The sequence below is a fragment of the Enhydra lutris genome, unplaced genomic scaffold (assembly GCF_002288905.1).
Source record: "Enhydra lutris kenyoni isolate GAN:26980312 unplaced genomic scaffold, ASM228890v2 scaffoldscaffold52, whole genome shotgun sequence".
NCBI classification, from domain to species: Eukaryota; Metazoa; Chordata; class Mammalia; order Carnivora; family Mustelidae; genus Enhydra; species Enhydra lutris.
Window position 1 is genome coordinate 8,259,301 of NW_019154136.1, and position 27,650 is coordinate 8,286,950.

At 46.9% G+C, this 27,650-nt stretch overlaps 1 protein-coding gene across 1 annotated transcript in view; it reads left to right on the plus strand.

Moving 5' to 3' along the window:
* The window catches only part of LOC111157196 (anosmin 1), a 171,190-nt gene that overhangs the window by 70,788 nt on the left and 72,752 nt on the right, over positions 1 to 27,650 (plus strand). The gene's annotated exons all lie outside the window — the stretch shown is intronic.

A 27,650-nucleotide genomic window follows, 5' to 3' on the forward strand; every position in this document is an offset into this window, starting at 1 on the left:
CCTTCTGATTTGTGCTCAACTTCGTGCTGTTGAAGTGTTTTCAGTCAGAGCCAATCCTTTATTAAAGTCAAGCCAGTAGTAGAAATCCCAAAATTCTGTTGCCTGGGCTGAACCGTGCCCTCCGTGTGGTTTACAATCTGAAGCCATAACCATCAGCAGCTCAGAAAGTGACCGTTTGGACTCCGGGTCACTCAAGGGGTACATAAGGTAGAGTCGGGCTGTTCGGAGGGCTCTGATCCTGAGGGATGGCTGCAGTCTTCCCGAGATCCCCGTTGCCATTGAGCTGGTTTTGTGCTTCCTAAGCGTTTGCATGAACGCCGTCCTCGTACGGAGAGGAGATGGAGGCACAGGCACGCTCAGAGGGACGACCTATGAGGGCACAGTGAGAAGACCGTGTCTCCACCCACCGAGGACGGAGGCCTGCGACAGATCCTTCCCCCTGGACCTCAGGAAGAACCAACCTTGCCCAGCCCCTGCCCTTGTCCTTCCAGCCTCCGGAGCTGAGACAGAGCACGTGTCTGTTGTTCTAGTGGTCTGGTCTGTGGCTCTTTGTTTTGGCAGCCCAAGGAAACAAGAGTTCTATCTCGTTCCTTACAATTTCTCCCCAGGGTGGCCCATTCAGTGCTGTAACCTGTCACAGGTTTTTTGAGATGCTTTTCATGTGTGGGTGCCTGGTGGCAGGGCCGTGGATGACGGAGCTGGCTCTTGGTTTTGGCTCCGGTCATGATCTCGGAGCTGTGGGATCAAGCCGCGAGTCGGGTTCCACGCTTGGTACAGAGTCTCCTTGACACTGCCTCTCCCTTGGTCCCTCCTGCTCATTCTCTCAAACAAATAAATCTTTAAAAAAATGCTTTTAACTTGCTGTACACCGTATCTCTTGTCTCTTCTGTCCACTCTGGCACATATCACTCTCCAGGCCTTTGAAGTCCGGCGGTTTTGACAAATACAGAGAGAGGGCCGACCGTGGAAGAGCCACTGTCCTCCTCTTTGAGGCTGTGTATACATATGGAGTCAAAACATGGTTTGCGTCCTCACAAAGACTGCAATACAGTTGTGGGTTAAGGGTGCCTGTTTTCCACGGCATTCCGGTGCGTGCCTCTTTACCCACAAAACAATGTGGAGGAGGTCGGAATCTCCTGGAGTCCTCTTAGGGCTTGTGAACATACTGAGGCCGTGAATATGCAGTTCTCCACTGGACGTGTGTGTGCAGCGCTGAATTCCTAAAAATCTCCTCCAACTCCTACTCTGGGTGCATTCAGTGGAGATACAGGCAAGCATCAGAGAATGTAAAATCTTGTCGGATGAAAAAGAACTTTTTTTTTTTTTAGTCCTCATCATGGCATGTTCTTAGCTAAAGATCAGAAATAACTGTTTGTTGCAGAGATAAATATCTCTTCGTATAAATGGAATAAAAGTAGACCTTCAGCAAGACCACAGTTTATTTTTTTATGGAACTAATAATTCCTAGTCATCGAGCCCAGACTTATTTTGAGGAGGGAAGGGGGTTGTGTTTAATGTCGTTGACTGCCCTTTGATATAAATACAGTCTGTGAATGGAGACGTACCACAGCGGTAGGCTGTAGTCAGCGACGGAGGGAAGTCAGCGACCAAGGGAAGACAAGACACAGGGTGCAGCTCCAAGGACGAGGGGCGTGGTGTGGGCAGCAGAGCAATGAGCTCTGGCTGAGGCTGCGTGGCTGGGAGATGAAGTGAGGTCAGGGACAAGGTCTGAGCTGAAGCTGACCTGTAAAGCCACGACTTTCATCCCATTCAGGGTCAGTGCCAGAGGATTAGCTGGAAAATGCCCTGAGGGCTATAGCCGTGTCTATTTTGGTCACCTCTGAATCCTTGGCACCTGGCACCGTGCTTGTGACCATGCTTGTATAGCTGGAAAACAAGGACATTGGTCTCCTATCTACAGCCGCATGTACATTTTCTACCCAGTTCTCCTGCTCACTCTTTACGAGGGCATTGAACATTTCTTGACTACCTGTTGGGTGCCAAAGCCTGTTTTGGACTCCAGGGATACCAAAATGAAAAAGGAGACCCATTTCAGGTCCTCATGGAACTATGTTCCAATGCGGGCAATGCACAAAAACACAAGAAGCAATTTTCTTTTTCTTTCTTTCTTTCTTTTTTTTTTTTTTTTTTTGAGATTTTATTTATTTATTTGATAGGGAGTGAGAGGAAGCAGAAGCAGGTGGAGCAGCAGAGGGAAAGGGAGAAGCAGGCTCGGTAGCAGGATCATGAGCTGAGCCGTAGGCCGATACCCAGCCTACTGAGCCATCCAGGTGCCCCTCTAGAGGCACATCTAAATGTGCTGGCCGGCAAGGAGAGCAACGAGAACATAGAAGGCAGGTAAGGGGAGAGGTGGACTTGGGAAAAACAGGTTTCTTTTTGCAAAAGGCAACTGCTCAGCATCTTGTGTATTGGCAACACATAGCCGTGATCTGGAGGGAGTGTGGGAGACGATGGAGGTATGTTGGGAGGTATTTTGACGGTGGAGGCAACAAGACTTGCCACTTCCCTCCCTGGGGTAGACAGTAAGGATTTCCGTGGGCACTTCCTCTCCATCCCGGAGGGCGGCATCCTGATAGTGTGACTGTGGGCTCTTGGACACCCACTCGGGGCTAGCCATCGGCCGAGCCGTTTCTTCTCTCTTCCACCTCAGAATCACCAAACGTAACAACAGGTACAACGCCCAGAGGAACACGTGAGAAAGATAAGCCTGACAGAAACATACTAGCATCACGTACCCCGAGTGTTCTCAATGGGACGAAGGCTGGCAAATCCAGCTGGGCAAAGGACGGGTTACGCCCTCCGAGACTGCGGGTCCTTCAGAATTGAGGCTGTTGAGTGTGCTTTGGTGAGATGTTACCCTTGCGTGCAACGTGCCTCCCGAAGGGGCCCTGGGAATCCTGCGAATCCCTTAACCGCGAAGTCACTCGAGTCCTCTCCATTATTAGAACATGGTTTTTCTGAGCTTGAGAAGAGAATTGTATTTGGTATTTGTGTTAGGAAGCTTTGTTTCCCCAGATGACGTCCTTGCCTTTCACTGACGTATCCTTGAGTTGTGAGGATGGAGCAAGCTTTTCTGCAGGCTAGATCACGCAGACCAGGACTCGTGGTCTCCTTCCAGTGAGGGCTAAGGCCTCTGGACAGTACCGTTTGATATCAGACGCGTCATGGGTTTCCCTCATTTCTTCTCATTGACTTCCAGTTCACATTATTTCCCTATGTTTTTATGTACATGTGTGTCATCTTCCGTCATTCCTAAACACAGAAGTCAAAGACTGACTGTATGCAAGGCCAGGGCTCATGACCTCCCGTTCTCTCGAGCTGCCATGTAAACGGCGTGCCCCAGGGAGGAGTTTCACCCTGCGACGGGACCTCTGATCCTTGTGGTCAGTCATGGTGATGGAAACTGCAGGGACAAAGTGGGGTTCCAGCCAACCACGAGTTCAACTGGCGTTTGCTCCACGCAGGTACGAAAGCCAGCGGTCGGCCTCGTTGTGTGTGCACGGTTTCCCACTTGTATTCTGTTGTGTGACTTTGTGGAAGCCGGTGGAGAAGACGCAATTCGGGGAATTGTTTCTTGATTTAATATCCTCTTAAACGGTTTTTAGTGCACTTGCTGGAGAATTCCGCAAAGCAGAGGCGCTTCCGTTCTAACTCACGTGGAAACATGGAGGTTGATCCCCTTGGCTGCCCGTTGCATGAGAATATTGCTCTGAAATAGGGCTTCTCTTTAATTTTCCTCAATCTTTTCTTTCCCTCATCAACGAGGTGATAGGTCCTTTCCTTTGCCAGTCTCTGGCTACCTCTATTGAACGTTTTCTACCCAGTTCTTTGGGGCCTTAACATATTCTGCTCTCCTTTTCATGCATGGGGTATTAGCGAGTGCCGGGAGTCTATTTGCATTGGTTTTAAGAAAGAGGGCATGGGAAGGCCATCTGCTTTGGAGGAGGGCATGCGTTTCGTGGCCTGCGAGGTGTGGGGCCAGCGAGGCGCCCTGTCTGAGTCCCGGGGCAGGCGGGGACGCAGCCCTGCTCTCCGCTGCTGGGCCGCCCCGCGCACGTGGCCCTGCCGTTCCCAGGGTCTCGGGCGCAGGGCCCTGTGTCCTCCCACGCCCCGTTCCTTCCCAGTCTCTGTCCCGTCGCAGACACTGCGCTTTCTTTCAGGTGTCAGTGCGGATCAAAGCCACCCAAAGAGCATTTGCATGAGAATCTGTAGAATGATTAATTAGCAATGGGCATTAGTAATTTTTCTTTAAGGCTTTGAAATGTCTTTCATTGATAAACTAGTTCTGTTCAGCTTCGACTCCTTTTGAGACGGGCTTCGTGCAGTTCTCCCTCCGGGACTGCAAATGGGGTCCCTCCCCCGTCTACACCTCTCCTGCAACTCCGAGTCTGCGCCTGCTCCAGCCTGGCTATGAAAAGGACAGCTTCCCCGGTGTGGCGGGCACCACCGCTGGCCTGCCGAACGGCCGTGTGTCCCCCACCCCCGGGTTCTGCTCTCTTGTCGGTCATCCGTGCACTGGATCTGTTTGCCCCATCGTGTGGGTCTCAATTCTGACCAGGCTTTTCCCTCGAATGCAAGCGGTTTGACACTGTCTGGTTCACACTTGCCTTTCCCTGGTGACCCGAGAGGCCTGTAGGGCTCTGCTCCTATGGGGCCCCGGAAGCCCATCCGCAGACACAGCTGGCGCACTTGCAAGGCCACAAGGTCACAGGGTCCCTGCAGCCGCCCGGAGAGCGCCCAGGGGCGAGGTGGGGCATCCACAGCCTCCGGGGAACAGCGCCGCCTGCACAAGGGGCTGAGCCTGCCCGGGCAGCGGCCGAACCGAGCACTCGGCCGACCCTTGGCCGGAAACGAAGCCCGCTGCCAGCGTGTGGCTGAGGCGCGTCCGCAGAAACGTACCTCAGTGAGGAAAACGACGGAAAACGTGAAGCTGCCAGTTCTGTCCCTGAGCGCCTTGCGAGGACATTCTTCAGGGCCTCGGAGGGGCTCCTGGAGAGTGAGGGGCCTGTACTTCCCGCCCGACCGGCTCCCCGGGGAGCTCCGTCCGCCTGCTGGGGAGGCCGGCTGCGCCCGAGCTGAGCTGCCCGGTGAGTGTGCGGCTGCTGGGGCAGGTGCGGCTGCTGGGGCAGGTGCGGCTGCTGGGGCAGGTGCGGCTGCTGGGGCAGGAGCGGCTGCTGCGGCAGGTGCGGCTGCTGGGGCGCCGTCCTGCTGGCAGACCTCGGCGGGGCCGTTCCTGGTCAGGACGGATTCTAGCTTGCGGACTTGGGCTCCTGCAGCCTGAGGGGAATGGAGTGGGGCCGCCGTGCCCCCTCCTCGAGGGCCTCCCTCGCGTGCAGGCTGTCCCCGAGGGCGTCGCGTGGACAGAGTCTGGGCTTGGTGCGGCCGAGAGCGGGGGGCGGTAGGGCTGTGGCACAGACGGGCTGGCGGAGGCGGCAGGGGTCTGGCAGACGCGCTCTCGTGGGGCCAGGAAGACCCCAGGACCGGAGGGGGCGTGTACGGGGCTCGGCCAAGTGCAGGGCCACATGCTGGGCTGTGTCTTCGGTCCTGCGGTCCGGCTTTCGTCGCGATCCACACATGCTGCCCCCAGGTCACCGCGCAGGCCGCCCAGCTGCATAGTCCCCCTCAGGACACGGCCTCCTGCAGGCCCTCCGGGCGCTTGCTCCGGGCTGCCCGGTGCTCGGTTTTGTCTTCTCTGTGCTGGTCCCAGCGACCTGCCTGTATCTGCCTCTTCCCCGAGAGATGCGGGGACTGTTTGGTTTTGTACTTCACGACGTGTCTTGGAGCGAAGGACACGCCTGTTCGTGGACGCTCCGGGCGCTGACAGGCTTCCGGGGTACCCCCCCCACCCCCCGGAGTGCAGAGAGCCCAGGGCAGGGGTGGCGCTCGCCTCGCGGGTGCTCATGTCCTGAAACCGTCCTGCACCGGAGCCGTCGCAGCACACGCTTGCGCCGCCGCGGGGCTGCCACCTCTCCGTCGCCTCTCCGCGCTGAAGATGCGACCGCAACGGTCCGTGTCCCTGACTGAGCACCCCGACGGCCCTCTCCGCGTGGGGCCCCTCGGCAGGCCGTATGCGCACGTCCTCCACCGTCGCCTCCGGAGAAAGAGGAGACACACAAGACATTAAAAAGGAAACGAGCTTATAGATGTCCAAACTATTTACTAACGTATCTGGACTTTGCAGAGTGTCATTGGAATATTTTAAAAATAACATGGTTACTTAACATAAGCAGGGTAACAAATTCCTCTGGTTCTTTAGTTTTATGAAAGGACCATCTTTGGTCAAAGTATAAAGAATGTAGTTATGTATTCATGAATTTTCATTCTTGCACTTGGCTTGGGTGTAGCACAATAGTTAAAATTTGGCCTATTTTGGGGCGCCTGGGTGGCTCAGTGTGTTAAAGCCTCTGCCTTCAGCTCAGGTCATGATCTCAGGGTTCTGGGATCGAGCCCCGCATCGGGCTCTCTGCTCAGCGGGGAACCTGCTTCCTCCTCTCTCTCTGTCTGCCTGTCTCTCTGCCTACTTGTGATCTCTGTCAAATAAATAAATAAAATCTTTATAAAAAAAATTGGCCTATTTTGAAAAAAATATTGTCCTATTTTGAGTTATTTCGCTTATTTTAGATTCCAGAATTATGGCCAAATTACTTATTCTGACTGTTTATTGGGTCGTTTCTTTTTAGCAGGTAATCTGATTAAATTCATTTTGTTTGTTATAAAATGATCTTTTTATATAATTATTCTATTTTTATGTACTATCCGGTGTACGTTAGAGGCATACAAATTATCTTTCCCTGTGAAGATTGATCTGAGAAGAATTTTAATTGTCCCATCTCCCAGTCTGCAACATTATTACAACCCGAGGAGCTTCTCTGGGTGTCACATGGTTTATGGGAAGTTTTGGTATTTGTTGCTCCCAATGAGACGGCTGAGCTGAGAAGACCGGGTCCCAGTGTTCGAAATGTGATAAAGTCAAAATGTATGCATTGAAGGTGCTCATTCAGCTCAAAAGAGTTTAACGAGGGCACCTGGGAGGCTCAGTGGGTTGAGCCTCTGCCTTTGGCTTGGGTTATGATCTTAGGGTCCTGGGATCGAGTCCTGCGTCAGGCTCCCTGCTCAGCGGGGACCCTGCTTCCTCCTCTCTCTCTGCCGGCCTCTCTGCCTGCTTGTGATCTCTGTCTGTCCAATAAATAAATCTTTAAAAAAAAAAAAAGAGTTTAATGAGAGCATTTCAGTCGTGAGATAATTCATTCTTTCCTCTGTCATTCATCTTCTTGGAAGTCTTGGTTTTTCCTCAAGGAGGTTGAACACAGTATTTCTATTTGCCGACTGTTTAGATCTGAGAGAGAAAGTACCTCTAAAATAGCTTCTAGCTAGAGACATCCTGTTCGCTAAAGAGCTAACAGATTTGAGTTGTTTTAGCAGGAATATTCTGAAACTCCCACAGAAATATCGTTCAAAGCCATGTTGATTTGTGGACATACTTTGGAAACCCTAACGTATTTTCAGGTCTTATAATTGTTATTTGTTTTACTTCCTCTTTTCTCTCATCCTTTGAACCGTTGTAATGAATGACTTCTCTTCTGGCCTCTCGTTTTCGCCTCATGGCCCCGTGTTAGTCTGGATTCCATGACGGAGAAACCCACATCATGGACACAAGGGCTCTGATTCAGCCTCGGCACAGCGGCCCTGAGTCTTTTCCCTGCTGGTGACGGTTTCCCACTTATTTATCATGTTCAGGGTCTTGTCCTGCTTCACTGGTTCCTAACTGGGGACGTTTGGCCATGTTTGGGGACATGCCCATTCTCGGGGTAGGGGGATGGCGAGGCCACCAGCGTTCATGAGGGAGAGGATGAGTATGCCGCTAACATCTACAACACACAGGACAGTGTCCCCGAACAGAGATTTATCCCCCCCCAGAAGTCACTAGTGTCGTGGCTGAGAACCCCCGGCAGTTTCCGCGAGGGGCACAGCGCCTTTCTTGCCAGCGGCCCGCTCAGACCGCCTCTTATGCTGGAACGGCTTTCTCTGCAGGGCTGGTAGCGCCACATGGGGCTCAGGCCCTCAGCCTCGACCTCATTAGAGCCTGCAAATGCTGTGTGGAATAGTCTCTTAAAAGTATGATGCTGTTCTCAGGCTTCCTGTTTTTCTGGCAGGCAGGGGTAGACTTTACTAATAAGTGCAACCTACGAAAGATAAAAAGGTTTCTATGGTAGCCAAGTATAGACGGAAAATGTGTGTCGGGGCTCACGTTTGTGTGCGTGCTGAGCAGTGGGACGTCTCTCTAAGTAGGAAAGTACTGGAGACCTCAGCTGCAGCTTCCCAACTCAGGAGGCCTAAAAACTCACGTGCACGGGTCTGGAGATGGCTTCCTTGAGTGTTCCGTGCTTATTAGTGTGGTTCCTGAACTCACCAGCATTTCCTTTCTGCTTTATTATTAACTTTAAACAATACAGAATCTTTTATCCATTTCCAGTTTATCTTTGTGTACGGTGTAAGAGAATGGTCTAGTTTCATTCTTCTACACATACTGTCCAATTTTCCCAGCACCATTTATTGAAGAGACTGTCTTTTCTCCACTGTAAATTTTTTCCTGCTTTGTTGAAGATTATTTGACCATAGAGTTGAGGGTCCATATCTGGGCTCTCTACTGTGTTTCACTGGTCTATGTGTCTGTTTTTATGTCAGTGCCATGCTGTCTTGGTGATCACAGCTTTGGAGTGAAGCTTGAAATCAGGTAACATGAAGCCCCTAGTTTTGTTTTTCTTTTTCAACATTTCCTTAGCAATTTGGAGTCTCTTCTGATTCCATACAAATTTTAGGATTATTTGCTCCAGCTCTTTGAAAAATACCGGTGGGATTTTGATCGGAATGGCATTAAAAGTATAGATTGCTTGGGGCACCTGGGTGGCTCAGTGGGTTGAGCCGCTGCCTTCGGCTCGGGTCGTGATCTCAGGGTCCTGGGATCGAGCCCTGCATTGGGCTCTCTGCTCAGCGGGGAGCCTGCTTCCCTCTCTCTCTCTCTCTCTCTCTCTCTCTCTCTCTGCCTCCCTCTCTGCCTACTTGTGATCTCTCTCTGTCAAATAAAATCTTAAAAAAAAAAGTATAGATTGCTCTAGGCAGTATAAACTTTAAAAAAAAAAATACAGAATCTGTGATAGACATGGTCATTTTGCTTTTCTCCCGCAGGAGAAGATTCTCCTAACGCTAAGTGCCTAACCACAGCCAGAGATACTCTGGTCTCTCTGGAAACAGTAAATCATAGAGAGTTTTAAAACTACCTCTTTTCCTGAATCAGAGACCGTCTCTGTGCCTCTGTACAGCCCCTCAGCCCCCGTCTTCTTGTATAAGAAGAAAAAACGTACACAGAACAGGTAGACCCGACTTTCTGGTTTTAGGCAGAGCTTGACTTTGTGTCTTCACTTCCAAGTGAAGGATGAGACTGACTGTAAAATGAATGGAACAAAAGAGCTTAAGGATAACACATTCAGAAGGCGAGTGAAGAAATATAAAAAAAAAGGAAGGGACAGTAAAAGCAGGAAGTGCAGTCCCACGAATCTAGCCATGTATTGGTTAGGCAAGGTCGCTGACTAACGCCTGCTCGTGCAATCTGAGGGTCCACACGGGAAGTCTTTCTTTAGGAAAGCCCACAGTCCAGATCTGAGTCAGCATCTGCGCAGAGCTTGTTTGGTTCACCTTTCGGATTCCGGGAGCATGGACATTCCACCTGCCGCTGGACGGCCAGACATGTTCACTCCCCTCCACTGACACGAGGTTACCCGCCGCTCCCTGTCACGGTTCTGTCCCGTTACACTTCTGGAGCAACCTCGACTTGCACGTGGAGGAGCGTATGTTTTCTGGTGAAAGCATTTCATTTCAAAAGTACGTGTGAGGGGCGTCTGGGTGGCTCAGTGGGTTAAGCCTCTGCCTTCAGCTCAGCTCATGGTCTCAGGGTCCTGGGATTGAGCCCCGTATCGGGCTCTCTGCTCGGCGGGGTGACTGCATCCCCCCCTCTCTCTCTGCCTGCCTCTCTGTCTGCTTGCAATCTCTGTCAAACAAACAAATAAAATCTTAAAAAAAAAAAAAAGGACACATGGGAAACCCATCTAATATAACGTTAAGGCCAAAAGGTACTCTACGTGGTACTGTTCTGGTTGACCTAAGCGTTAAGCAGAAGCAGAACACCATGACAGCATAACTTGGAATAGAAGGTCGCAGTTTGTTTGTGCAACGTTGGATTTAAGCTTAACATGGTAGCGGCCGGTATCTTGGGTGGATCCATCATTTTCACATGTTGGCTCATTAGCTAAAGGTCCATGGATACAAGTTGTAAACACACCTTCCCCCGCCTCCCCAGTGTAAAGACGTTCTGTAGATCACAGAGGCACGTTGGGAATTCATAAATGGAACTATCAACCCTTGCATACGCATGTCTAGCATTTATTTTAAAAAGATGGTTGGAATTATTGCATCTGTCTTGTGGAAGAGAAGACAACAGGATCACAAGAAATAAGTTTAAGGAGAAGATTAGGGTAAAGGTGGCTCTTTTATTTCATTGAATACTTTGCCGGCAGCCTCTTTTTTCTTCATTCCCTACATCTGATTATTCCCTCACTTACCAAAGATGAACTATTTAGTTGGCAACCTATTGCTTTTTTTTATTTGGGGTGTCTGTGTGTGTGTGTGTGTGTGCATATCTGTGTCTGCCTCTATCCGATTATGTTTGCAGTGACTTCAGATCCATAATCTTATTTCTCATGGCTTCGTCCCCTGAAAAATTCCTTACTCCGTGGGCATCCCATCTGTGTGAGGATCCTACTTCTTTTCATGACATTAAAATGCTTCTTCTGCAAATGGGCTGAGCTTCTGAAGTCAATATGTCATCTTAGAACCGCATCAGAGAAGGAAATATAATCCTGCTACAATGAGGAAAAGCGTTGTTGTGTCAGTTAGAGTTACGTTAGAAGACCCTCTCTGTTTTCCAACTGCTGATGTGGGTCATACCCAATGACCTAAGTTTTTAGGGGCCATGTCTGTCTGTCTGTTGATTTCCTTCTAGAGCAGAAATCGTCACGGTAGCTTACAGAAATGATCGCCCTTAATCACGTGCTGTAAAGCTTTTCCTCGTGGAGACAGTCTTAGAATGAGCCCTTTATTAAGCTTGAATAGCCATGTCTGCTAAGGGTGTGACAGGTTTCCCGTATCGGGAGGCATGAATTCCAAAATTCTCTAATTTTATTGCAAGTAGGGGGAAAAGACCCAAGAAACCTATCTTTAGTATTTCAAATACCATTTTCTTTTTCAGATTCTTTTTGATGAAAACATCTAAGCCAAAGGTTGTGCTTTTTTTCCCTCCTCTTTGTAAAGCAACAAGTGAACTCAGCCTGCAAGAATGAGAAAGCTCTGTCCCTGCGGCTTCATGAAATTGATTTGTCAGGGCTCCTGTGCGGTGGCCAGTGGACTCCCTTTCGCCTGATTTCTGTCAAGTGGCAGAGGGGGGACGTGCCTCACAACAACGCTTTCTGAAACGGGCTTCCCTTCCTCTCCCCTGTCCCGTTAGAGGACCCCGCCGGCTGCCCAGATGCAGGACTTAACCTGACCCTCCCCTGCGCTCACAAAGGAGGGTTTTTAGGTCCCGAGGGAAACAGTCCCTGCGTTTTATCACGCCGTGAAATTCGGAGTGAAAAGCCCCATACCTCTGGCTGCTTAGCCATGCGTGGCGGTGATGCTGGCGGGGCTGGGAGGGACGGGGGAGCGGGCGAGGAAACAGTAACCCTGGCACAAAGGCGGCCTCTCCCCCCCCTTCTTTGCTTGTTAGGTGGTCTGTAAGACCCCTGAGGAGTAGCCGACCCGGGGCACAAGAGCACTGTGTCATCCCCAGTTCCTGGTCTTCGGGCGGGGCGGGGGGGACGGGCCGCAGAACGTGCCAGAGATGGAGCCCTCTGGGCGCTCCCACTGCTGCTCCTGCAGCAAACAGCCACGCACCTTCTTGTGCAGAATAAACACATGAGAGAGAGAAGAGCTCTCCGCTTCATAGGAAGGACTGACTGGCCTTGTTGGACAAGTCTTGGCTCTCTAAAGATGTTTCCTACAGAGGACGCCGCTCCCATGCTTTGTCCTTGTGATAGGGTCTTTGCACGAGTCCATCACATTTCCTGTTGAAAGTTAATACACTGGTACGAGTCCCCCCCCCGATGTTTTGAATCCGCACAGAGACTGGATAGTATGTTAAGAGATAGAAGAGATAGAGATAGAGATAGAAGAGATTTAGAGATAGAGATAGAAGATAGGGATAGAAGAGATCTAGAGATAGAGATAGAAGAGATCTAGAGATAGGGATAGAAGAGATCTAGAGATAGAGATAGAAGAGATCTAGAGATAGAGATAGAAGATAGGGATAGAAGCGATAGAGATAGAGATAGAAGAGATCTAGAGATAGAGATAGAAGATAGAGATAGAAGAGATCTAGAGGTAGAGATAGAAGATAGAGATAGAAGAGATCTAGAGGTAGAGATAGAAGATAGGGATAGAAGAGATCTAGAGATAGAGATAGAAGGGATATAGAGATAGAGATAGAAGATAGGGATAGAAGAGATCTAGAGATAGAGATAGAAGAGATCTAGAGATAGAGATAGAAGATAGGGATAGAAGGGATCTAGAGATAGAGATAGAAGATAGGGATAGAAGCGATAGAGATAGCAGACATAGAAGCCCAGCACGGGGCAGCACATGACAGTGGCCTCTGGAACAAAGCACGGATGGTTGGCAGCCAGCGATGCAGCCCCGTCGTGACCAGGGAGCAGCGTCCTAGTTGAGTCTGGGTGCTCCGTGATGATGCGGCTTCAGCGTGTCTCAGGTCACTCTCATGAACTGAAACGGGGGCTGAACAAACCAAACGGGGAAGCGAGCAATGAAACGTGTGAAATAAATACCGTTTGCTGTCTGTTCCATGTGCCATCGGCCAGTTAGACTGGTCAACGTGGCGGGCCCGAGTGACGTGAAGCTCCTGGTTCAGATTTAGGGGCTTCGTAGGTGCCGCCTGGATTTCCTGAACCGTTTTACGTGTGAGTGAGACCGTGTTTCAGCTCCCGTCCCCCCACATGGAAGAAGGCGGTCCGGAGCGACGTCAGCTGTGCTGTGAGCCACACGTGACTGTTACACTACAGCTACTCGTCATTTTCCAGGGCATGGAATCTTCCTCAGGGAACTTCAGCATTTCATCAAGCAGACCCCTCTGGGCTGTGTTTACGAGGTGATTAAAGGATGGCCTCTACAAAGGGTCCCGGGTATTTGGAGAAAGGGAAGCTAGATCCCTTGTCTCTGATAAAGGGAACAAAAATTTCTTGAGAAACAGTCGTTTTCTTTCTTCCCTTCTGCATTTTGACATCATGCCTGCTGTGCTTCTAGAAGCACATCCAGCCATGACCGTAAGGATCGCAAAGATCCCAGCTTCCATGTGCCCACGAGCTGAAGTCTACTGCGAGTAGCCCGTGTGTCATAAATCACGGACGTCTCTCATCTCAGCACGGCAGACACCTGTCAGGCGGGTCTGTGTCGCTGAAGGTTACAGCTCTATTTCCGCACCTCCGAACGCCAGACCTGACAGCAGCACTATCTTCTGTCTGCCTCCTTCTGCTGCTCCTTCTTTTCTTGTGTGGTTCTGTTTTCTGCCTTGCATGGGTCCCCCCGGGGAGCTCTGCCCGGCTCCAGCCGTGTGTCTCTCCGCTCTTCTTCCGTGGCGCAGACCGACTGTGTTGGACGCTGCCCCTCTGTCAGACTTCAGGTCGCAGTTTCGATGGGTACACGTCTTCCCCGTGCCTCTCAGAGCGCCGGGCACATATGTGTGTATGTGGGAGAAGGAGGGAGGGAAGGAACAGATCAGAGAGAGGACATTACTTTCTTTTGTTTGCTCCAAAGTGAGGGGGTCCTGGGGTTACGGACGAGCACTGCTGACCCAGCACACAGTCAGAGGAGCCGTATCCATGTTCTCTGCCTTTCTGATGGCGTCAGTGGTAAACGTCAGCGCAGGGCTGGCCTCTTCGTCTCTGGTATTGGGCGGCGACAATGCAGAAGACAAACTGCGCTAGGTACGCCCGCAGGAAGGAACTGACACGGGCGATGAGGCGCTTTGTAGGTGATTGGAAGTGCGGAGGGAAGGACGGGCTGTGTGCCCAGGGTCCAGAGAGCGCGGCGACCTGGACAGAGCAGACCGTCGTGCTTGCACGGAGCCTTTTCCAGAATGTCGACCTCTGAGTTAAGGATCCTCCCCCCAGGAAGCTTCTGTAGACATGCGACAAGCTGAGGGAGAAAGGTGACGATGATAGTAGAAACAGCAGAGCAGAGGCAAGAAAATACCTTCTGCTTCATTTCTGCCTCCTAGTGCTGCATGAGTGCGCTGATTAGCACAGCCTAATTGATTCAGATTCTCAGTGGCGAGCGCATCTGGGAAATGCAGTTTTTACTTCCTCTCCCCGTAGAAAAGAGTAGTGGATGCTGAATGCACACCTTTGTACTTTTCTAACGCTCAGTTTGTCTTCCCCAACGTGGTGGCCGCTAGCCACATGTGGCTGTCTACACTGATGTGAATTAAGATGACGTGTTTGGTCACAGTGGCCACATTTCAAGCACTCGGTAGCTTTACGTGGCGGATGGCTGCCGTTTGGGGCAGTGTGCACACAGCATTTCCACCGCTGCAGCATGTTGGATAGCACACGATTTTAGCTGCCTTCTTTTCCTAGACTTTTTGGTTCAGCAGATGAATGAGTGGGTAAAGGAGTCAAAAGACTATGCATAGAGTTAATTAAACTGTCAAATTTGGGGCACCTGGGTGGCTCAGTGGGTTAAGCCTCTGCCTTCGGCTCAGGTCATGATCTCAGGGTCCTGGGATCGAGTCCCGCATCGGGCTCTCTGCTCAGCACGGCACCTGTTTCCTTCTCTCTCTCTCTCTCTCTCTCTCTCTCTGCCTGCCTCTCTGCCTACTTGTGATCTCTCTCTCTGCCAAATAAATAAATAAAATCTTTAAAAAAAAAAGATAAACTGTCAAATTTGCAGAATTAAGCACAAAACTACAAAATGAGACCTCTGTGGTTGGATTCCCAACTCTGTGTTTCAGGTCAAGGGAGTTTTGCAGGAAAGTAGCATGAGAAACCTATATGAGCATCGCGCACAGTGTAGAGAAGGCCATTCGAGACCTGGTGCAAAATTTCCTGGAAAACTACGAAGCGTGAAACAGACCTCCACTGTGGCCCATCCTTACTGAGTTTGCACTTGCTGCTAGTTTGGGTTCGCAAGTAGCTTTCATTGTCCTCTTACTCTAATGGCATCTCATTGGACACAGGAAACTCAGTATCAGCCTTTTGGGGGTGAGGGAAGAGCAAAAGTAAAGATCCCAAAGAGACTGTGCGTGTTCTGAGTTTGGGTGAAAGGTCACATAGGTTCTGTATAAATAGGGCTTCCCACCCATAACTGATATAAATAAACGCTCTGTGACAGTGTTTTCTTTTCAACTTCTGCAAAGTTATGAACATTGTGACTCACTCATTAATTTCGAGCAGACCTACCGCATAACGCCAAGTTGAATGGGTTTGCTCAGGGATACGCTAATGTCTTGGAGACGCTTTCATGTTGACAAAGCTGGGGTGATTTGATCTGGCAAGGGAGACAGGAAGCATGAAAGTCCTTCTGAGTTTCGGTCCCCTGGTCCTTTCAAGAGCGCACCATGGCTTCCTTGAACTCGACATGTCGGACAGCCAAACCACACAGATAAGATATTAAGCCGTCAATGTTATAGACTGCTTCTATCTGAAAAGGATTAGTGTTGACATTCGTGCTAATCCTCCCAGCGGAGGACTTGCCTCGTTTTTAGGTTGTCTCTTAGAACCTACGACAGTGGCTCACCTCTCAGACAAACAGATTTAATTTCTCGGAAATCATACACTGACAAGCATGTATCTACCTAAGCCATTCTTACACACTGCTGGTAGAAACCATCTAATTAACCCGCAGCCCATGGAAACTATTGAAAAGTAGCTCCCTGAGATTTAACAAAGGAACAAACAGAAAAATCCAATTTCTCCCATGACACGCGCAACATTTTATGAGGCCAGTGGCCCAGGGAAGAAGGACACCAGGCCACCCAGCTTGGGAATACGATTGACATGGTTCTCCAGCACTACTAATGACAGGATTTCTTAGGAATTGAGTGTTGCTGGGAAAGTGTGTAGAAAACATACATACGAAGATAAGCAGCAACGCCAGACTTGCGTAAGCTCTTAAATGTAGCATGAAGTGATGGAAATCCTAATCTCCATTCAACTCGAAGCATGTCACAGAGGAGTTCTTTAACCTGAGGGCTCCGTGGTGTCAAAAGCATGCTGTGCAGACTCCATTCTGGCTTTCACTCAGGAGATGGGGTCTGGCTGTTTAAGCCTACGGGATGCCGTGACTGGTGATTCCAGGCCATGCGGAATCCGATCTAGCGAAAGCTCGAGATTCTGGGTACACAAGAGGGTTCTCTGTAATTCAGCCTCCAAGATCCGACTCACGGCGGGGATCGGTTTCTTGAGTCACTGATTACTGGGGGTCAGTATTGGGGAAAGATGAGTGGTTGATTAGATGGTCTGCCAAAGGACACAGATGCTGATGATCAAGGTATAATTTAAAAAATGTTGCCTGTGTGTGTGTTTATACTTTCTGGGTTTGGAATGACACACAGAGATAATATTTTCTAGCTGTTGTTGAATTTTTGAGCACTCTGATTACATACAAATGCTTTACTTTTCCCAGTGGAGAGGCTGACTTGCCAGGTACATCTGCTTCTTCGATGAATATGTTTCCTACCGAGGGTCAGTTCTGAAGCGTCTCCAGGAAACGGTTCACGTTTGCACGTCACCTTCTTCGCTGGAGGAAAGGGCACCCACCCCTCCTTACTTCCCTGCCGTGGCCAAGCACCAGCATCAGTTTTCCCTCGTTGGACTTGTAATAAACATGACATCTACCGATTCTGGAATTTAGGTGTGAATCTCGGCAGGAAGTGCAAATACTGGTAAAAGCTAATAATTATTCAGGACGTGTCACAGGGTGGCCCACAACTGCGAAAGGAGTAGGTTTGACTCATTTCCTCTTTTCATCATGAGGACTCTTTTGCTTTGATGTTGTAAGAGGGTTTATTTAGTACAGAGGCAGGAGCGCCGCTTTCGAGGCGTGAACTTGCTTTCTGGGTTTTGGCGTTGAAAACCAAGACAAAGTGAGGATGACGGGGTTCATCGCACAGCCACCTGAGTGAATTCTCCAGGGTGAGTCTGCCACCCCTGTCCCCCTTATTGCAGGGTTCCCGAGGCTGTGACAAAACCATCCTGTTGATGGTCCCTATTGGGTCTAACTTTACGGAACCCGGAGATTCTCAGACCGTTCTGTGGGAGGACGTACCATCCAGTCACTACAGGTCTCAGACCTGAAGCATTTGTGAATCTGCACTCTTCCTTATTTCGAAAAGCTCGCTGAGAGCAGCTCTAGGATTTTCCATCCTCTTTCGCTCATAGATCTATGTCCCTCGTAGCTTTTTAATGAAGCCAGATGCAGAAAATTTGTGATTTTGAGATTTTGGGTAGTTTTAAATGGACTTTACGTATTTTTCAAGTTTTTTTTTCTTTTCATTTCTTTTCTTAAAGATTTATTTATTTTAGAGAGAGAGAAGGTGAGCTCAGGGGGAGGGGCAGCGGGAGAGAATCTTAAAACAGACTCCCTACTGCTGGGCTTGATTCTGTGATTCATGAGATCATGACCTGAGCCAAAACCAAGAGTCAGACACTCAACCAGCTGAGCCACTCAGGTGCCCCTCCTTTATGTAGTTTTAATGTTTAACTTGATGATTAAAAATTCAGAAAAATTATGAGACGAGTACAAAGGACTTCCATATACCATATATCTAAATCAGGATACGGCAAACCTTCTAGGAAAGATGAGTAAATATTTTTTGGTTTCTTGGACATAAGGTTTGTCCCAACTAATCAACTATTGTGAGATGGACACAGGGACGTAAACGGGCATGGCTGTGTTCCGATAACTTTTCTTTACCAAAACCACGGTGTGGGCCCGATTCGGTCCCCGGTTTCTCGTCGCTGACCCCAATCTAGATTTACCGATTGTTAACTTTTATGCGTGCCATATTTGCTTTATCACATTCTCTTTATGTCTGCATAGCAAAAAATTCGGATTTACGCATGTCCTTCTAATTGTTATTTTGTTTCCAGCCATTTAAGAATGAGTTGCAGGCTTTGCGTCTCTTTTATCCCTAAATGCTTTAGCATGCATCTCCTAGGTGACCACTGTGGAATTACCAAATTCAGGGAAATGAACACCGATGTAACACCTTACTCCAGGTAGAGTCTGCGTTTAAAGGCTCGCCCTTGTGCCAGTAATGTCCTTTGTAGCCTTGTTTCATCTGGTTTGTTGCGTGTCTCTAGTCCCCTTGAGTTTGGAAGCATTCCTCATTCTTTCTTGGTCTTCCACAACACTGGTATTTTTTAAGACTAGAGGCCTGTTGCTCCATGGAAGGAGCCTCATTCTGGATTTGTCTGCTCTTTTCTTGTGGTTCAGGGCAGGTTCTGCCTTTTGGGCGGGGATCCTGCCTTGGGGATGTTGCTGCTTCTCCCCCTGGAGATGGGATTTGATCACGTAGTTCCAGTGCTCTTTGTCTGGTTTCTCCACCGTTAAGTTGTGACTTTCCCTTTGTAATTAATAGCTTTTTAATCTGAGAACTAACCGTGAGAATATTATTTGGAACTGCAGTGGTATGCTAAAATTCCACGGCAGAAGATCAGGCGGAAAATCTGGATGCTAAGAAAGCGTGTGTGGTCTTCAGTGAAACAGAATTCCTGACCACATGCTACGCGCAAGGACATAGTTTAGGTGAGGAAGAACGACAACAAGAGAGTGGTTTTTTGGTAGTAGCTACCTTGATGAATCTTATTTTTCCACTTCTCTTGTTTTCTCTTTGTTTCTAAACACCTTCACTGAAATTAAAAGAGCTCCTAAAGTCAGAGTTCCCTTGATTGTGAGAAACAGTTGTGATAAAAGGGGGCCCAGATTTGTAGATAAACATCATGGCGGGAAAGGAATTACCCTTTGATCGTTTCAGAGAAAGCTGACTTGTGATATGAAGTGTCTCAGGCGTAACATTGTTGTGCCGGGTTGGCAGGCTGACCCTCTGCGGTTTCGGCTCTGATGATTGTTCAACTGTACTTCCACAGGACGGCTGCCAAAAGATTTCATTATTTTGGCAAGAGACAGTGCACTTTTCGACACACAGGATTGTAACAATTTCTATACCAATTTAGAGCTGGAGGGAGTCCATGAATACTTCTAACGGCAGTAGGGCGCACAAGATATTTAGGAAATATATTGAAAAAAATTCCACTTCCATCTAAAAACCAGATCTGTGGTTTCGCAGAGAAATTGCAGCCACTAATTTGGAAAACAGAAATGGTCTTTGGAAACTTCCGTTGATGGCATTAATATTACCTGCATGAAATGTGAAGTTGGATTTTTCTTTTTTTTTTTTTTTGGTGAGACCCAAAGCTTTTCCTTTATATCCAGCCAACCATAAAGACAAAAATTAAATATAAATCATTATTTGCTTTCTTATTATTCAACAGAAAATTTTTTTTGTGAAAGCCTACCATGTGTTCTATGAAATGTACAGTGCCCTAGTCTTCGATTTTTTCCTTCTGATCCCACCTTCTGGGCACACACAAGAATAATGCCACCCCAACCAAACACAGCTGTTGGGGGAAAATAAAAGGCAGTTTTAAAACAATTATTGGAACATGCTTTAGAGACTAGAATGAAAAGAAATTCTATTGTCTTCTTTGGTTAAAAGAAAAAAGGTAGGTATCAGGGAAATAGGAAAGAACGAAAGTAAATTCTTTTTATTGGTCCTTTAGAAAGGGAAAGGAACCACATTCACCACATTCACTGAGCACCTACTTTTGTGTAGGTGTTTTAAAAGGTTGTCTTTATAAAATTTATTTCAAAATGATCCTCTGGCAAATATTACTCTTTTCTTTTATGTGGTAGAAACCTATGGTTCAGAGAGGTTAAGATACAGCTAGAATGGGGAAAAACCACTCAGCAGGTGCTAGATGAGGAATTGTCCTCCGGGTTGATCCACCTCCAAGGATCCGTGGTTGGTCTCTTGTCCTTAGGGAGTCCAGGAATCATCCCCTTCTGTGCGCTCATCTGTCTTATCCATCGACTCAACACCTCTCACGCTCAGCCACCTAGAAGGGTTCCCCACCTAGAAAGGCACACGCGTCTGATCGTCTTCTCACTGTTTGGGGAGACTCTCACTGGAACAGTGGTGCTTCTCCTGACCATTGTTTTATATCTCCATATCCAAATTCTTACCTCCTCTAAGTTGAACAATGAAATTCATTGGCCTGTGTCCAATTATAGATGGAGCCACGGGTGGAAATCCTGCTAACCAGCCGTTGCCTCTATGAAAATGTTTTAGTTCCTGAGTCTAGAGGGTGTAGGGTTGGGATAGACGGCATCAGAGATTCCTTGCCTCTCTAAAACTCTGTGTTTCCATGCTGTAGCCCGTGCAACATTCTCTGGGACCTTGATCTGTTGATTATTTCCTGTTTCTCCTCCATCTTCAGTCAGACCCCCTCCCCCGATCTGTCCTTTTTCACGTGTAGCCTGGACTTTTGCTTATCAACAAACATGACTTTATTTTTTAACCTTTCTAGATGGTATAGAACTTGGAGGCATTCTTTTTGTGTAGTTCAAGGATTTAGCAGACCTGTCCCCTAGCATGATGCTGTGGTAATGGAATTCTGCAAATATGTATAAAAGGAACGAATGAATGAATGACGTGGAGAGGAAGAGCAGAGGTTATAAAGGCTCCTCGTTTCTGCAACTTTCTCCATGTCCGCCTTTCTAGTAGCTTCTTGGGCCTGCCTTCATGTACGACCACCGGATGCCTCGAACTCGTCACGTTAGAGTCTCCGTTGTACAGCCTTCCCAATGTTTGTTTCTCCCAACCCTCCGTCTTAGGGACCCCATGGGTTCCTGTCCGATCGAGGTTAGAAATTTTGGTGTGCTTTCTTTTTCTCATTTTCCCCTCCTTCCAGTCCTTTATAGCAAACCAGGAGCTGTGTCCATGAGCTTGTAGCCCCACATTGCCTTTCCTAGGCTCATGTGCCCTTTCCTTTTATCCAGCGTCCACTGCCATCCAGATGGCATATTGACACTATAAATGGTGGCCAGAAGCTTTGGAAGACATTGTTAAAACTTCTGGTGTTTTTTGCCGCAATACGGCACCTCTGTCATCCGATTCCTACTCCAACTCTTTAGGGCTCCTGGACGCAATTCCAATGTGGGAGGATTCCCACCCCAACCCCAGTCCACCAAGCAATTCCCAGACACCAGCAGCATGTTTGAGAATTCAGTTCAATTCTGACACCTTTTACGGGGAGATAGCATCAGATCCCATAGGACCTGTAAGACTGTTCCCTGGACCCCAACTTCATGGGCCAATGTCACATACAGACCAGGCTGGAAGTCCCCATGACTCCCTCCTAGGATTCGATTAATTTTCTAGAGCAGCTCGCAGAACTCAGGGAAACACTCAGCATTAATCAGTGTATTAAAAGATACAACACAGAACACGAATCAGCAGGCCGGTGAAGAGATACGGAAGGCAGGATCCCCAACAAAGGAGCTTCTGTCCTCTTGGAGCTTGGGGCCCAGCTCTGTGGCACATGGAAGTGTTCTGGTTGCCCAAGCGTGAAAAATGTCTGGAAAGGATAAGAAGACCAGTCCCCTTGTGGGTTTTTCTTTACAGGATACTTTCATATATGTATAAAGCAATCTGTGTTAAGTTATATACTTCACATATGTATAGTGTATATAACAACATAGATTGCTTTATTAATATACCAGAACACTATATATACACTATGTATATAATGTATGAATATAAAGTACTGTGTGTATGCATAGTGTACTTATATATTACAACATAATCTGTACAAGTGTGTGTGTATAGTATATATATATATAGTAATGTACATATATTAATAAAGTCATCTCTACACCCCACATGGGGCTTGAACTTGAAGATCCCAAGATCGGGAATTGCGGGTACTTCCAACTGAGTCAGCCCAGTGCTCTGGTGCTGCTGCGTTTTTATGAAAACTGTACAACCTCGCTAGGATTGACTGAGTATTAGCTGATTCAGTCTCCAGCCCGTCATCCGTCCCCAGAAGTCAGGGGGTGGGATTGCGAGTTCATATGATTAGTCCTCCTGTCCACCAGCCTGTGCCCGTTGGTGAGGGTAGGGGCGAGCCCTAAAGTCACATTTCTTGGTAGCAAGACACCCATGTCACCTTCACGGCTCTGAAACATTTTCAGGAGCAGTGGATGTGAAGATTATTAAATGTATTTGAGAAATATATTTTGGTTATCTAAAGCACCAAATATATGTAGTTTTTACAAATCATTATATTGCAGCAACACTCAAGCTGTTCTAGGATCATCAGTGGCTCGTCCCTGAATCCCGAGGGCTGTGTTTGTAGCCTGTGGCCCCCTGCGTCTGCTGTCTCAGCTGTCCTGCACCATATCCCCCCACATACCTCATCCAGGTCCCGGATCGGCCCAATCTGGTCCAGTCCCCCTTCTTCTAAGTTAGCTCACGAGTTCTCAGTTCTGTGCAGGCTTTTCCCGGTGTCCCGTATGGAAACGTGCATCATTCCTGCAGGCTCTTGTGGTATCTTCTTCTTCTCTCGGTTGTCTGACGCTTCACCACCTTGCACTTACACCCGTGCTTCCTCCCGTGCACATTATAGGTTGTTTTAAGGCAGAATGACTGCCTGTTCCCACCACCTTGGAGACTAGATAAATACGTTGCACGTGAGAACTACTAATCTTTATTTGTTGATTTATCAGTTGTTAATTTGAACAGGTTGGAATGTGCAGAATGCTGGGTGCTTTGCTTTAATGGTTTCTATTTATTTAATGTAACGTAATTATGGGTTCTGTTTCCTGATTATTGGACGTGTGTGAAAATTTGAATTTTTTAGGGAATTTTATGCTTCAGAATTTATTGTAATTGGTCTTTAGGTAATAGAATTTCCTTTGCTGGTAATGCAATATAAGGCAGTATACTTTCCTTTTATGGAAGTGTGTGGTTCAGTGTAAGATATGGACGCTTGTGCTCATTTGTCCAGACGGTGGTTCACCAAAGCGATATCCACAATTTCACTCTTTGTCAGTAGTTCGGCTCTGAAGGGTTGCATCCCTTTGTCTGTGATATGAAATAGTCCTCTTGGTTATGATTTCATAAGTACCTTGGAATCTGTAACACCTACCTAGGGCATTTTGGAGCTGAATCCTTTCTGAGATCACAGCGGTTCAGAAATCACACAGATTAGCAAAGTACTTTTCAGTTTCCAAATGCCTTTCACATGTATCACCACCGCATTAAGCCTTTGCAGCACGTGGCATAAACAGAGCAACGTTCTGTATGGGGAAGAACATTCTTTTGTGTGTGCCAGAGCGTGGGTCCAACTTCCAGTTCCTGAAGTCTCGACCATAGTCCCTTGCTTTGTTTAGTCAACCTCTGTACACTGCCGTTTTCTCCCTCTAAAATGTGAGAATGATGGTAGCCAACTTGACATACCTCTGTCGATCTGGTGTTATGGGGCTCCAGTGAATAAATAATTTTCAGAGTGCTCTATAAATCCATACAAGTTCTGGTACTCTTTGAAAAATAAAACTTTTCACGGGTTAATATGAACTATTGTTTTCTCATATTTGAGTTAGCAAATGGAGGCTGAGTAATTACGTGATTTTCTCACAGTCGTGGGTTAGACGCATGGCAGAGATGGGGTTCACACCCAGGCGTGGTGTGCCTCCATCCTGCACTGGCTGTGTGGCCACAGCCCATGGGGTGTTCCTGAGAATCCGGCCTGTTGTTGGCCTGCTCACCCACACATGCCTCATTCCAAAATAGTAAATTCAGTTACTTTTTGGTGGGTTTCTCTCTCCCTCTCTCTCTTTCTCTCTCTCTCTCTCTATTTTTTTTTTTAATTTGATCAGGGCACTTACAGTTGTGATATGTCGTAAATTCCAAAACAGTTGTCTCCATGTAGTATTTTTCTTATGGAAATGAGATTTGAGTCTGCCCTCTTTTGACAAAATCCGCCCCCCCCCCCTTTTTTAATCTGGAAAAACAAGATGCTCTTTCTTTTTGCTTGAAGGATGAGAGAAATGGTTGGGCTTTTTTTACCTGCCCCCCCACCCCCGCCCATCTTTTAGTGCAACATTTCACCTGGCTCAGAGCACTATGAAGAAATAGAGCTTTGGCAAATGGATCCTGCAAAGATTTACTCGTATGTCCATATCCAGGCTTTTCTTGTCAGATAGTTTTTACAGAGGGATTATTAAAAGAAAACGTTGGCCGTCATTAATAACGTTTTGTGCTGTGTCTTTAGACACGGATGATGACTGGTTATTGGAAAGGCGGCAGGTGAGCCGGTGAAGTGGAACTTTAAGTAAACGGCATCTCCTGATGTTGCACTAGGCAGAGACCGGTGCTAGGTTAGCAAGAAGACAAGTGTGTCAAGCATTGCTCCCATTAGCTTCTCACAAGTATGCCTCTTTTTGTAAGTGGTGTTTGTTTTATATAAAGTATGTGTTCCCCAGCCTGGCAGGAGTAGGCTCACGTGGAATTGTGGAGCTCTCCCAGGACCGACGCTCTTTAATGCCCCCATGTCTAGGGTTGTGACAAGGCCGCTGTGCACGTGTGCAGTTCGCCTGTGTCACGATCTACATTCTCAGCGACGATCCAAAGCAACGTGAACTATGCTGAGACACCTTCGACCGCATCGCACTGAGCGGTTTCATATGGAATGAATGCTTGTTGGATGATTCCTGAATAAAATGATAAGGACTTAATGTGTCAGTAGCTGAGCTTGTGTCCATGAAAAATCCCCAGGTGTTATGGAGGGGGTCCTCCCGCATCGTAGGACGTGTCTCCAAACGAACAAAATCTCCAAGTATTCTGAGGAGTGCCAGTAATTCACTTCAAACGGTCTCGAGAAGGAATTTGGTCTAGATAGACTTATTAAGTGACCATTAGACTTTTTTGGCTCAGAGCCAACGTCTTAAAACAAACAGAAAAAGTCTGAGGATAAGGAATCAGACATACCTTTCGACCTTTAGGAAACAAAACTAACTCTTGAAGGAACTCATAAAATATGTAAGGGAGACAATTTTTTTTTTTTAAAGATTCTATTTATTTGAGATACAGAGCACTCACACACGCGTGCCTATGTGCATATACGAACAGGTGGGAGGGGCATAGGAAGAGGGAGAAGCAGTCTCCCCGCTGAGCAAGGAGCCTCTGCAGAGCTCCATACCAGGACCCCGAAACCATGACCTGAGCCAAAAGCAGATGCTTAACTGACTGAGCCATCCAGGGACACCGGAAGATAAGTTTTCAAAGTGACTTCATTGCTGTTAGAAAAATGGTCTTCTTTTACAATTGTTATATTGCAAAAAACTATGCATTTGTTTTAATATGCTTGGTAGAGGTGGACACCGGGAAGCTTGGGACAAGTTTGTGTAGCTCTTGGAAAAGTATCATGGAAAAGCTCAACTTTTTAAAAAATTAAAATAACTAAAAAATGAATTGTTCATATGCAACATTAAAGAATATAAAATGTAAAATATTCTTACAAGAAATAGATTGGATCTTACTTAGTGAGAAAAAAAAACAAAGGAACAATATTGACTCTTTTTGTTTGTTTTAGAGAGGGAGAGAGAGGGTCTTAAGCAGGCTCCATATTCAGTGTGGAGCCCGACTTGACCTCACAACCTGGGATCATGATCTGACCTGAAATCGACAGTCGCTCAAGGAGCTGAGCCAGCCAGGTGACCCTATGGACTCCCCCCCACCCCCATCAAATCCTGTAGCAGTTCTTCCTGCTCCCCAGCTTTACTGAGATACAATTCGCAACCTTGTTTTACTTAAGTTGTACGTTGATACACGTACATATTGGGAAATGTTTACTGCAATCAGACGGTTCTTTTCAAAGTTTAGTAAGCATCAGAGTTTCTTGGAGAACTTGCTAACAGAGACTCCTGGGTCCCGATCCCAGAGATTCTGACTCTAGATCTGGGGGCAGGCCATGAGCTTGCATTTCTGATCACCTGCTGGGTGAGGTTCATACTGTCGGTCATCGATCGCACTGTGAGCAGTGTTGCTGCGACAGGCAGCTGACGCGTGGACAGTAGAGCGCCTTAGACTTTAAACTATATTTTAAAACACAGGGGGAGTTGGCTACCAAGTGGAGTAAAAAAATAATGAAAAAAAAATACATATATATAGATCCCGAATTCTAGGGTATACTTATCTGGAATTTAAATGAGAACGTTGATCCTAATTGGAAAATTTATTAAGAATGAAATAAAAATCATATAGATCAAATAATAATGACCTGATGGGAGCCAGCAGTAAGCCAGTGTTTAGAGAACTGACATTTAACTATATGGGAATATTCATTTTTACTCATTAAAACATAAAATTGAGAATCAACTCTCTATTCATATTAGTGTAACATTTTAATTTCAACCATGAGGACTGGCTGTGATCTCTTATTTATTACTATATATTGTATATAGTATATATGGTACTATATATTATATAAGCTTACTGTATTTTATGTAGTATATATAGTATATGCAGAATATGTAATGCTGTGGTGTACATATATATGTGTATATACAGAGTTCCATGGTGTGGTAGTACAGCATATGTAACGTATACAGTATGTATATAGTATAGATATGGTATGTAATCATTATATTTTATACATTATACAAGTACTATACATAGTAATAAATTATATAAACAGGTACACATACTAGTACTATAGATCCTACTATATATAGCAGAAAAGTATATATACGTGTATCTATACTTTTTTCAACAATATTCTTTATTATATATATAATGCATATACATTTAATATAGATAACATACTATTATATATACTATACATTATTATTAACTATTTATTATTATGATTGCTAATGAATAATGGAGCCTAGTTATTGACTTTGATTTGTTACTGTATACGGTAATAACATTTTAAACACATATTCAGACTTTATTCTCTGTTCTGAAACTCATGTCAGAGAGTTTATTCTGTATATTTCGGTAGATTTAATATATTCTAATATTTATTTGGTAAATTTTTACGTTACAATGCATTCAATGTATTATAATAGAGTAATTAAACTGGGTGTGTATTAATGCGGTCAGACCCACTGAGCTAAAGGTAAGTTAACTGTCATGTTATATATAGATACTTAATACGAAGCAACTTCACCCAATTCCCTGCGGACTTTATAGAGAACACTCCTACGTTGCCAATTGTAAAGCACGTCCATGTTAAAGTTTCTGAAAAAACAAAATTCATCTGTGACGACCACATTTAGAAAACATTTTTTTTAAGATTTTATTTTGAAGTCCTCTCTGCACCCCCACATGGCGCTCGAACTCCCAGCCCCGAGATCGAGAGCTGTGCTCCACCCACCCAGCAGCCGGGCGCCCCTAGAAAACA